The sequence below is a fragment of the Ascaphus truei genome, chromosome 4 (genome assembly GCF_040206685.1).
Source record: "Ascaphus truei isolate aAscTru1 chromosome 4, aAscTru1.hap1, whole genome shotgun sequence".
NCBI lineage: Eukaryota > Metazoa > Chordata > Amphibia > Anura > Ascaphidae > Ascaphus > Ascaphus truei.
Window position 1 is genome coordinate 89,342,589 of NC_134486.1, and position 12,949 is coordinate 89,355,537.

Genomic DNA, 12,949 nt, shown 5'->3' on the forward strand with positions numbered 1-12,949 from the left:
TTTCAAACAACCCATTCACCCATCTCTAATCAGAACACGGGTCAATACCAACCCTTCTTTATCAACCCACAGATGTAGGAGTTATTGTTTTTGGTGCCACGATAAATCAAGTGCAATTTCCCTGGTATTTCTTTGCATGTCACGGTCCCGTGGTTATGGGTGACCTGCTGCTTTGCAAATAGTTTGGCAGCTACTGCAGTATTTAGCAATTATGATAGGTGGTGCTATTGTGTCTTCCCATACACTTTTTCATTGCTAAAAAAAACTTCAGATGTCTCAAATTTATTTTTAAATTACTGTATTTCATTTTTTTTTTTTTGAATATCTTTTTTTATTCAGGTGTATACATTTACAAGTCATACATATAGGTACATGTATTGGTTTTCCCGCCGCGTTACATACGTATATTGTACATACACATTTTATTGTTCTTATCTATACATACATACCTCTATACAATCATGTATCACATAAAATATATACAGAGAGAGGCTGCAGATGTTTTGTATAATTTTCTGCTATGGACCCTTACAGTGGGATCTTGGTAAGTATCACCTGATTTTTCTTTTTTCCTTTATAACTTGGACTTCTAGAAGCCCTGAGCCCTCCGTCAAAACTGGGAGCGCTTAATAAACTAATCGCCAACAGGCGATAACATTGTTTGGATCGTCTCTATCTATTTTGTTTACTATGATCAATTTGGTTTCTGTTTTTGGATTATGGATTTTAATAAAGTTGTTTTATTTATTTCTTTGAGGTGGGGGGAGGGTCTATTTTTGGGAGTGTTCTTCTACTTCTGGTTTCTCATGGAATTTAGTCTGGTCCTTTTTTGGGAAGGATATTATGATTAGGTCCCATTTATTTTGAAGTTAGTCCCTGGATTGTTTCCTCTCTGGTTTTCATTAATTTTGTCTATGGTAATGAGCTTGATGAAAAGGGATTTAATTAGTTCCATATTTGGGGCTTCTGGTTCCAGCCATTTCATCATGATCGACTTCCTAGCAGTTAGGAGGATCATCTCTGTTGTAAGGAGTGCTTTGTTATTTCTATTTATCCTAATTTGCCATGGTTCCGTATTAGCGAATAGCATGGGTAGCGGGTGTTTTTCCCATTCAACCTTTGTCACAGTCTTGATAAATTTTAATATTTTATCCCAAAACATCGAGATTTTCTCGCATTCCCAGAAGCAGTGCTTGAGGTTAGCCCTCTCTTGTCTACATTTGGGGCATTTAGTAGTGTCCACGTCTACATTTTTCACCTATTTCATAAAAGGGATATATGCTCGATGCATGATTTTGAAATGCATCTCTCTCCAGCTTTCAGAGACTATTATTTTACGAGTTCTAGTATATCCCACCACCAGATCTTCTATTGTCTGCACTTCCTTAAAGTCTTGTTGCCAGGCTTTTACATTTTTGCTGTTATTTTTTTCCATTTCCTTGTCTCTGATTAATTTATATATTTCTGCTAAGGAGTGTTTGGGGGTCTTATCCTGCATAAAGTGGCTGTCAAATGCATTATGTTTCAAAATATGTCTTTTATAGTCGTGGAGGCTTCTGCCATAATTTAACAGTTGGATGTATGAGTATATTTGATTCTCAGGGAGATCATATTTAGTTGCCACTTCTTGGTAAGACATAAAGTCCTGTTTCTCCTCATTAATAATATGTCCTAGGCATTTAATTCCTTTTTTATCCCATATATAGAATTTTTTGTTGTCTTTCCCTGAGGGGAACCTATGGTTTCCTAGGATAGGTAGAAATCTAGAGGACGAGTAGGATAAGTTGAACTTTTTCCTTGTTGCTCTCCATGTCATAACTGTGTCTCTGATTAGTACATGTGACCTGAGTTCCTGGGGTAATTTGTTCCACTCTATATGGAGGATCTCGGGTAGCGAATATTGGTCAGAGAATTGCTTCTCAATTTCTGGAGAGGAATACAACTCCCTGTCTAATATCCTGTCTCCCACGTGTCTCAGAATGCACGCCAAGTTATATTCTCTAATATTTGAGATATTTGTTCCTCCCATTTACTTTGTCATCTGTAATTTGTTTAGGGCTATTCTTGTTCTCTTCTCGTTCCATATAAATTTATTTATCCCCTTGTTTAATTCTTTGACGTCTTTGTGTTTAAGTAAGAGGGGCAGGGTCTGTAGTGGATATAGTAATCTTGCAAAGGATATCATTTTAATAACACATATCCTTCCAAAGAGGGACAGTGGGAAGGCCATCCATGACCTTAGCTCTTTTAAGATCTTTTTAATTTCCGGTTTGATGTTATTTTCATATAATTTTGTCAGATCTGCTTCTAATTTTATCCCTAAATATTTTATTGGGGCTGTTGTTATTTTAATTGGTATCTTAGCTGCATCTCTGGTTCCCATTGGCTTGTTTATGTATAAAAGTTCAGTTTTGGAGACATTGATTTTGAAGCCCGCAAATGACCCGAAGATTGATAAGGCCTCCAGTATTTTTTCCACCGATTCCTCTGGGTTTGCCAGGAACAGTAGGATGTCATCAGCAAACATTGCTAGTCTCAGGTCTATTTTGCCCATCCTTATGCCCTTGAACTCAGTCATCTGTCTCAAATAGTGTCCCAGCGGTTCTATTGCTAAGTTAAACAACAACGGGGACAGTGGGCATCCTTGTCTCGTCCCTCTGTGGAGCGAGAAGGGTTCTGAAATACATCCTGCCGCTATTATCTTGGCTTTTGGTTTGTTATATAGGGTATTTAATACCGAGGTGATGTTCCCACTAAAACCAAACTTGTCTAACATAAAATGTACGTGGTCCCAAAGTATGTTGTCAAACGCCTTTTCGGCATCTATAGCGACCACGGCCGCGTTTTTTATCTTGTGTTTCTGTGCCCAGAGGATAGCTGAAATGACCTTTCGAATATTTTTAACTCCTGATCTTCCCTTTATAAAGCCCGATTGGTCTGGGTGAATGATAGATGGAAGTATTTTAGCCAGTCTATCTGCTATTATTTTTGTAAAGATCTTAATGTCTTGGTTTATCAAGGAGATTGGCCTATATGACTCTGGAAGAAGAGGGTCTTTCCCGGGCTTGTGAATAATTTTTATGTGGGCCATTTCGCTTGAAGGTAGGGCGCCTTTCCCTTCTAGGAGTATCTGGAACGTGCTTTTCAGTGGGGCGTTTATTTTTTCCTTGAGTATTTTGTAGTACTCTCCTGACAGACCATCCGGTCCAGGGGCCTTAAAAGTCTTTAAATTACCTATAGTATCTGCAAGTTCTTTGGGTGTTATAGGGGCAAACAGGGGAATCTGCAAGCAGATGAAGGCTGCAGAGTTAACTCTGCTCAAGCACAGGGAGGGAAGGAAACACCAAACAGTGGATAAAGGTGGTGCTCACAGGGAACGAGGTAATGGCAGGTGGAGAGAAAGAGAGAGAGTCCCTATTATGTGGCACTAAAGAGAATGCACCCTAATTAAAACTTATATTTTATTATAAACTGATTCAAATAAACTGTTTGGAAAAAAACACATACATAGAACAAACAAGAAATAATTAAAAGACGGGGAGGTGTGGTAGGGTGTTTAATGGGGGTGTTTTACATATATATATCCCTCTTAATTAAACCTTAGTAAACCCTAAATCTAGGTGGTCTCTGACAATATATCTCAAAACCCTTTGTAACAATGGGGTATGGGCAGTAAGATGCAGACCTGTCTGTTTTATATAGAGCAAGGTTGCACTTGATGATGGCTGAAATGAAGCAGCAATTAGCACCTTAGGTACTACAGAGCTGCATATAATCTGTCCATAGCAACATAGAAATGCCAAATGTAAAGAGACCCCTTGTAGCAATGGGGTATAGGCAGTTAGATGCAAGCCTGTCTGCTAGATGCTAAGCAGAGCTGTGCTTAGCAATGGCCGAAAATGAAACAACCATAGGTATCTCAGACATTATAAAGCTGCACACAAACTGTCGTCTTAAATTGTAGAGATATAAGAGACTAACCCTAGGGTCTGAGTGCTTTTGCTGCCCACGGACGCAGTCTACGAAGCACTCAGACAAAGTATAGCCCACACCTCACCGATGAGCCGACGTCACGTGACGGTGACGTCAGACGTACCCTACGTACGTTTCACCGTAACTGGCTTCATCGGTGGTGGGTTCCAAGTGACTTTGGTAGGTTTTTATTGGTCCGCGTTGCCGTAGCAACGGATTGTAGGTCTCCTCTGATTGGTCACTATTGACAACCAATCATGGTGCTCGTGTTGATGACACGCCCCCCCCCCCCCGGAGTGGAGGGAGTTGAAGGAACGTAAGTATTCCTTCCAATTGGCTGAAAATGCCAGCCTATAATAGGCTTACAAGTTAGTGACGCTCCCTCTGAAGTGAAATTGGGAGCGATGGATTTCCAAACAAGAGATTCTAAACTCATTTGTATGTGCAGAAGATGAATAAATAAATAAAAAAGTGGACGCACCTTTCATGTGTCATTTATTGCCTGTACTGAATGTTACTTAGTACATGTCCCTACCAGGAAGATTTACCAGTATTAAGTAATGTGTACATGCTTTGGAGTGTTATACTGATGTTGACCCAGTTATACAGGGAGGTAAGTATAGTGCAAATGATCTTGCACAAATGAATTGTACTGTGTGGCTAATGACGTTCCCTCTAAAAATGGGGGGAAGCTTTCAGAAGGGGAATCCAGACAGAAAGTCTTGAACTCATGTTTGCAGCAAAAAAATAATATATAAAAGTGTAACTCCTATTTCTTAAAAGCGAACCAACTATGGTAAGCAGACAAGCAAGAAATCTAAAGGATGCTCTGGTCCACAGCCATTTTGCAAAAACTAAGAACATATTTCCACACACATGGCCCCCGATGAAGCCAGTTACGGTGAAACGTACGTAGGGTATGTCTGATGTCACCGTCACGTGACGTCGGCTCATCGGTGAGGTGTGGGCTATACTTTATCTGAGTGCTTCGTAGACTGCGTCCGTGGGCAGCAAAAGCACTCAGGCCCTAGGGTTAGTCTCTTATATCTCTACAATTTATATAGACAGTTTGTGTGCAGCTTTATAGTGTCTGAGATACCTATGGTTGTTTCATTTTCAGCCATTGCTAAGCACAGCTCTGCTTAGCATCTAGCAGACAGGCTTGCATCTAACTGCCTATACCCCATTGCTACAAGGGGTCTCTTTACATTTGGCATTTCTATGTTTGCTATGGACAGATTATATGCAGCTCTGTAGTACCTAAGGTGCCTATTGCTGCTTCATTTCAGCCATCATCAGGTGTAACCTTGCTCTATATAAAACAGACAGGTCTGCATCTTACTGCCCATACCCCATTGTTACAAGGGGTTTTGAGATATATTGTCAGAGATTTAGGGTTTACTAAGGTTAAATTAAGAGGGATATATATATATAAAACACCCCCATTAAACACCCTACCACACCTCCCCATCTTTTAATTATTTCTTGTTTGTTCTATGTATGTGTTTTTTTCCAAACAGTTTATTTTAATCAGTTTATAATAAAATATAAGTTTTAATTAGGGTGCATTCTCTTTAGTGCCACATTATAGGGACTCTCTCTCTTTCTCTCCACGTGTTATAGGGGCGTTAATGTTCACTAGTTGGTCTGCATTGATTTTCGGGATTTTAAGTTTTTCAAAGAACCTATTTCTATTTGCTATATTGATAGATTCCTTTTCGTATAGTTTTTCATAATATTTTTTAAAGATAAAGCTTATGTTTTCTGGGTTTGTGGTTATTGCTCCCTTTAAATCTTTTATTTTCGCAATAGGAGGAATAGAAGGAAATCACTGATGAAATATAATAAAAATAAGAGGGACAAAAGTAAAAATACAAAAATCCCTGCTTTTATAACTCAGTTCAGTGATATGCATAATGGGGTCAGGAAAATCTTAAAAAAACACTGGGGAATACTGAAAATGGACCCTGTATTGGGCCCTCAGTTAAATTCACAACCTGGGATAGTGTTTAAACGTGCGCCAAATATAAAAAACATGTTGGCCCCAAGCCAAATCACCAGAAAAGCCTTCGCATCTGGTGACATTAAAGATCGCTTGGGTATTAAAGGCACATATAAATGTGGGAAGTGCAAGGCGTGTAAACATATCTGTAAAGGAACTACAGTCACGTCTTGTGCCACTAAGCGGAGTTACAATACCAAAAGTTTCATTAACTGTCAGACTACGCATGTGGTTTACGTCTTACAGTGTAACTGTAATTTACAGTACATCGGCAAGACAAAACGGCCACTAAAAATGCGTATGTTAGAACATTTGAGAAACGTAAAAAACATACCGAAAATTACAGCTAAAGGTATGCCGCTTACACCACTTTTAAAACACTTTAAAGAGATCCACAACAATGACCCCAGTTGCATCACATTTAAAGGGCTTGAACATATCCAAATGAACAGCAGACAAGGCAATAGAGATAATCATTTATTAAAATGTGAACAGTATTGGATCTATGAAATGCAAACTAGACATCCGATTGGTTTTAATGAACTTATTGAGCTCACTCCATTTTTGAGATAAAATATTTGGCTCAATGTTTGTTTAATTTTATTTTTATTTTCATTAATTATTCAATATTATATTCGTCTCTCATTTTTATGGTATATGTATAAACATTGTATGTTTTAATTAAAGCACTATATGCATCTATTTTAATTAATTGGGTATTTTAAGGATGAATTATAGTCTCAGCATGTGCAATTAATTTGTAAAATATATATTTGTTTTTGCTCTAATTCAGTGTATGTATATAAGTTGATGATCTCAAGTTATGTTATGTTCATGTCTATGTAAGCATTGCAGGTTCGGATTTGTATATGTGTCTGTTAAACCTGCAACACGTGACCGCGGTAACACATGACGTTGCAAGGGAAAGAGGTAGCATCACTTTAAGCATACTACTGGCATTCTAAGGGCATTGGGTTTGGCGTCGGAAGGGGGCCGTCCTAACTGATTCCCTTCTTCCTACAAATACGCGCAGATGACGCTGTACGTGACCTCCTGACGAAGCATGTGGTGCGAAACGCGTAGAGGTCACGACAGGTCATCCTGCGCGTGTTTGCTGAGAGGCTGAAACGGAGCTTGCCTGAGGCTCCAGAGGCGGTTGTTTCCATCTTCCTTGATGCCGTGATCCGGATCCTGTACGGTCATCAGAGGTCCCCCTTCTCTGCCTCAGTGTGAGTGTTCGTTTCCCCCTGTCAGCAGTATTATAGCCCTCTATGGCAGTTTTAACCTTAACTTCCTTGGGCTGTTAATACTCTCTCTGTTTATTTTTACATTGATTGTGTGTTTTTTTCTTATGTTGTGTATGATTTACTGTGTCAGATTTTTCTATGTTTAGAGACCATATATATGGTTTATATTTCTGGGCAACTAATCCATTGAGCTGAGGAGGGGTTGGATCCCCTCAGCTGTTTATGTGTTTGTTTTAATAAATTAATACTAATTCCTTCCCTTGTGCGCTTTTGTGCATTATTTTCTTCTCATTTTCGCAATAGGTTTTATGTTTTTATACCCTCTCATGAGGTTCACCAGGAGTCTACCTGATTTGTTCCCGTGTTAAAGAATGTGGTCTCTCTGGCTGTGTTTTTCCTGATTTCTTGTTTTTCTAACCAGATTTCCCATGCCGCTTTCTTCTGCCAGTAGTTCTCTCTATTACTTTGAGAGTCTTTCATCTTAAGCATTTTATAAGCTTGCCCTAACTCCTTGCTTGCCAGATTAAAGCCTTTGTTGGCTTCCCTCTTGAACCTGCTGACGTATGAGATAATTTGGCCCCTCATGACTGCTTTTGAGGTTTCCCAAAACAATATTGGATCGGTCTTGTGGGCTTCATTATCAATTTCAAACTCTCTCCACTTATTTCGTAGGAATTCTCTTAATTTTTCACTTTTTGCTAAATAGTTTGGGAATCTCCAAATGTTTGGGCTTCTCATATCTATATTCATTTCAATTTCTATAAATATGGGAGCATGATCCGAGATTACTATTTCTCCAATATCCACTTTTGATATCTTGTTTAGTAGCCCTTCGCTAGTTAGAAAACTATCAATTCTTGAAAAGGTCGTGTGGACACTAGAATAGAAGGAGTATTCTTTTTCTGTAGGGTTAAATGTCCTCCACGTATCAACAAGGCCTAGGGCGTGTTTTATTTGTGACATGTTTTTTGTTTGTATATTTGAGGGTGGAGCACCCTTCTTATAGCCAGATCTGTCCATAAATACATCTTGGACCGCGTTCCAGTCACCTCCCTGTATTAAATTGGTTCATTTATATTTAAGGATTCTTTGTGTCAGGTCTCGGAAAAATATTGGATTATGATCGTTGGGGCCGTAGATATTACCTAGGACATACTCTCTCTCGGCCGTTTTAATTTTTGCTATTATCAGCCTGCCTGCTGCGTCTGACTCTGTCGAAATGATCTCCACTGGAATATATGTTTTTTAATTAGAATGGCGACCCCTGCTTTCTTATGCATCGCCGGGGAGAATACACATTTTCCACCAAGTCCCTTTGTAGTTTTGTAGATTCCTTGATGTCTAAATGCGTTTCTTGCAAAAATGCAATATTCACTCTCTTTTTTTTTCAAATAGTTTAACACTTTTTACACTTGATGGGGTTGTTTAGTCCCTTAACATTCCAGGAAGCTATTTTAACTGGCATTTATGTATTGTTTCTTTTATTATCTCAAGTGTTACCTTTTTATTCCATCTGTTGACTTCACCCCATTTATTTTTATTCCTAATTTTCGGTTTGAGGTTTTCCCTGTTATTTTTGGGTACTGTAGAATTCCCCATCATAGAAGAGAGATCCTTAACTTGGAACTTAACTTTAACATTTCTGAACTTTGTCAACTTTATCATGTATTGTACTTCACTTTTATCCAGAGAGGGTGGCCACATTCCTTCCTCTTGTGTGGCCTCATATTCTTATTCGTGCTACCGTGCTCCCTAGGAGGCTTAATTACCTTTAATACTAATGTGCTAGACAAAAGGGTTGTATTTATTTTATTTTTTTTGACCCAATTTGAAATGTTAGAGTTTGCTTGGGGTTTCTTCGTGGGGTGGGATGGGAGGAAAAAGTAGGGGGGGGGCGGGGGGCGAGAGTGGGGGGGCAGGGGGAGAAGAAGGGGGGGTGAGGGAAAGGAGCGAGGGGGGGAAGTAGGTGTATCACTAATAAACTTTTCCATTTGCTCCTTTTGCATTTTGAGGGGTGGGGGGAGGAGGGAATGGGGTGGGTGGGGGGGAGGAGGGAATGGGGTGGGTGGGGAGGAGGGAATGGGGTTTGTGGGGGGGGGAGGATGGGTTGACACAGGTATAGGTTTCCTTTAGCTCCCTTAGCATCTTATGCATTTAACCTTATATCTTTAACAATGTATTGGTTACAGTAACTTTGGTACTTTTTCTTCACAGTTTCTTTTTTTGTCTATTCCGCATAATATGACAGTGATATATATATTATTAGGATGGGTAGGTGGGGGAGGGATGTGGTGGTGAGGAGGGAGGCAATGTTGGGTAGGGGGGGTAGTGGTGGGGGAATGGGTTGGGTGGGGGGGGGTAAGTGGGTTGACATAGATTGAAGTTTCCATTGGCTCTCTTAGCATCTTTTGCATTTACCCTTATATCTATAGCAGTGTCTTGGTTACAGTGACTTTGGTACGTTTTCTTCACAGATTCTGTTTTCGCCTATTCAGAATATTATGGCAGTGATGCATATAATATTGGGATTGGTAGGGGTGGTAGTGGTGGAGAGGGGTAGGGGGGGGATGAGGGTCCATACAGGTAAAAATTTCCTTTTGTTCTCATTGCATTTTAGCATTTAACCTTGTATCACTGTAATGTTTGGTACATTTCCTTCACATTTGTTTGCATTATTCGAACCACCACATCCGTGATTTATAAGAGAGGTGAGGGGTTGACTGGTGGATGGGGTGGTGGGGGGCTTGAGGGGGAGGGGGAGTGGAGGTAGTGGTGAGGAGGGGTTGGGGGGGATTGGTAGTAAGGAGGAGGTGTGGGTGGGTTGTGGTGGGGAGTAGGTAGGGTGGGTGCACGGGTTAGCACCGGTGGGAATTTTCTTTTGCTTCCTTTGCACCTTTTTGGGGGGGGGGTGAGTGAGTGGGGGGGGGTGAGTGAAAGGGGGGGGGGTGAATGGGGGGGTGAGTGGATGGGGGTGTGTGTGGGTGTGTGGGGGGTGGGCATGAGTGTATGGGGGGGTGTTAGAGTGGGTGGGGGGTGAGTGTGAGTGGGTAGGTATGTGTGCATGGATGGGTGGGGGGGTATGTGTGCGTGGATGGGTGGGGGCTGGGGTGTATGTGTGTGTGGATGGGTGGGGGGGGATGGATAGGGAGAAGGAGTTGGTGGGAGGGTAGATCGGGGATTATGTATGCCAGGGGGGATTATTTAAGGCTGGGAGGTGCACTGTCTCGAAGGGTGAAAGTGTACAAACTGGGGGGCATGTTTTTCTTTTGCCCTGTATGGGCTGGTATATGTAGCAGCCTGTCTCCCCCTCCCCTCCCCCCACCCTCCAATGGCCTGAGTCCGTCTCCGTCATAGCGGGGCCTCAGCGGCAGTCCCAGCAAGGGGACGTCTCGGCGGCAAGCCCACTAGGGCATCAGGGCGGAATCAGGAGGGCCGTGGATGGTCCCAGGGGGCCACGAAGGCCAACCGGAGAACCCCGCAGACCGCCGTGCCCCTCCGACCCTCTCAAATACCTGACACTTTGGGCTCTCTCATCCGCAGGGGGAAGGAGGAGGCGGGGCCCACACCGAGGCCTCTCGATCTCCCGGTGTCCCAGATCTCCGGATCACCCGACAAAAAAGTGAGTGGTGGTGGCGGGGGGAGGAGCAAGTTTCCCTCGTGGTCCTCACACTGCTCAGGCAACCCGCCGGGGACAGGACATGTCTTCGCCGGAGGATCGCCGGTCGCCGGGGCCGGGGAGTATCCCGGTTCGAAAGAGGGCAGCTTTCTCCTCTGAGCCAGGGTTCTCTTCACTCTCATCACGCATCCAGGTGAGGTCTCACTCCAGCGGCTCTCCAGGCACCTAGATGGATGTGCACGCTAACGGTTGGGGGGGGGGGTGCAGGGTGGAGGGAGGGGGAGGACAGGTGCAAGGAGATGGTAGAATTGAGTCTCATCTGCCGCTGCCCCGTTGGTCGTTCTGATCTTCAGCTGGGACCCCCACGAACAGCTCGGCCTTCTGGTGGGAAGTGAAGAATTTTACACCCTCTTCAGTGAAGATCTTTAGCGTGGCCGGGTAAGTGAGGGCGAATTTTCTTTTTTGATTGTATAGGGTGGTGCATACTTTCCCGAACTCTCTTCTTTTCTGGGAGACTGGCATAGAAAAGTCCTGGAATATCATCAGCCGGTTCCCTTCGTAGTCTAGTTGTTGTAGGTCCTTGAAGGCTCTGATGACATTTACTTTGTCATTATAATTTAGGAATTTAGCAATTATGGGTCTTGGTCTGGAGTTTTGGCCCTCCCTTATTTGGCCCATTCTGTGTTCCCTCTCGACTTTTAGGCTGTGGTCTTTGCTTGTGATCTTGAGCTTGTCCGGCAGCCATTTTTCACAGAAGTGGAGGAGATAACTTTGTCTGAGTGATTCAGGAACTCCGATGATCTGTAAATTATTTCTTCTGGAGCGATTTTCGAGATCGTCCATTTTTTCCTCAAGTATTTTGTTTTTTTTCTGCAGTTCTTCCAGGTTTTTTGTTAAAGAGCCCAGGGTCTCTTCCGTGGCACTCACTCTGTTCTCTACCTCCTCCACTCTGCCTGCGTGTATAGCGAGATCACTTCTAAGATCTTTAATGCCTTGCCCAATCTCCGCTGAATTTGCCTCCAATTTAGGTAAAAGTTCTTTCACAACAGTTTTAGCTATTGTGTTGTAATCTATATTTAAAGATTGAGTCCGGGTGTTTGGGGCATCACAGTCTTTCTCACTTAGATCAGGTCCCTTACCCTCGTGGCTGTCGGCCATTTTCTGATTCTCTTTCTTCTTGTCCCTCTTGTCTGTCTTTTGGGCTTTTGAAGTCATCTCTTTCGATTTGTATAAATATTTCTCCATATATTGTAGTCCAGTTCTACCTCTTTTCTGGTGGTAATTTGCTGTAGGTAAATGTTCGTTTTTTCTAGCAGTTACTTTGCACTTCTCCTCAGGAGCCAACGGAGCTAATTAGGATCATGCCTCACTGCTCTGGCGCCATACCGGAAGTCCTGTATTTCATTTTTAATAAAATAAATTAGAGATAATTAGACTTTGGAAAATAATACAATCTTCTTCCACCAACAACATTTCTGGCTTTCTCTTTCAGTACAGTTTCACCTGTAAGTTAATTCAGAAGGAAAATATGCATTAATTAAACAGTACACGGCTGTTCATGTCCGCACTCTAACTGTATGGAACGCATATGCTTTCCATTGAATATGTGCTCATGCGTGGTACAGGTGTCAATTGAACGGAACGCATACATTACCTTAATTATCCAATCTGCAAAACAAGGATGAAAACAAGGAAAAAAACAATGACAAATCAATTGCACACACTTTAGCAAATGCACACCACCCGACTTATTATTAAAAACTGTATGCATTAACAAATTTAATTTTTTCATGATTTCAGTCGCTGAATTCTCCAGACCACAGTCCTCAGGTGCCGTAATAGTCCATTAACTGTGTATTTTACTGTCTTGAATTCTGCAGTAGTGCCTTTATACTGCTACCCAAGGTAATCTAAAATAGCTCTCCTCAAAATGTTAGTAAAAGCCTTCTTACCCATAGAGTCATCAAAGTTCACATGTCTAGCTCACTGGGCATAATGTTCAAATGGTATGAGGCGCTGGAAAATTATCTGGACAAATTGATGTGACAGTCCCCTGCAGCATCTCGCATATATTTCTAAAGTTTCCCTTGATATTACTGCAAGAGTGATGCC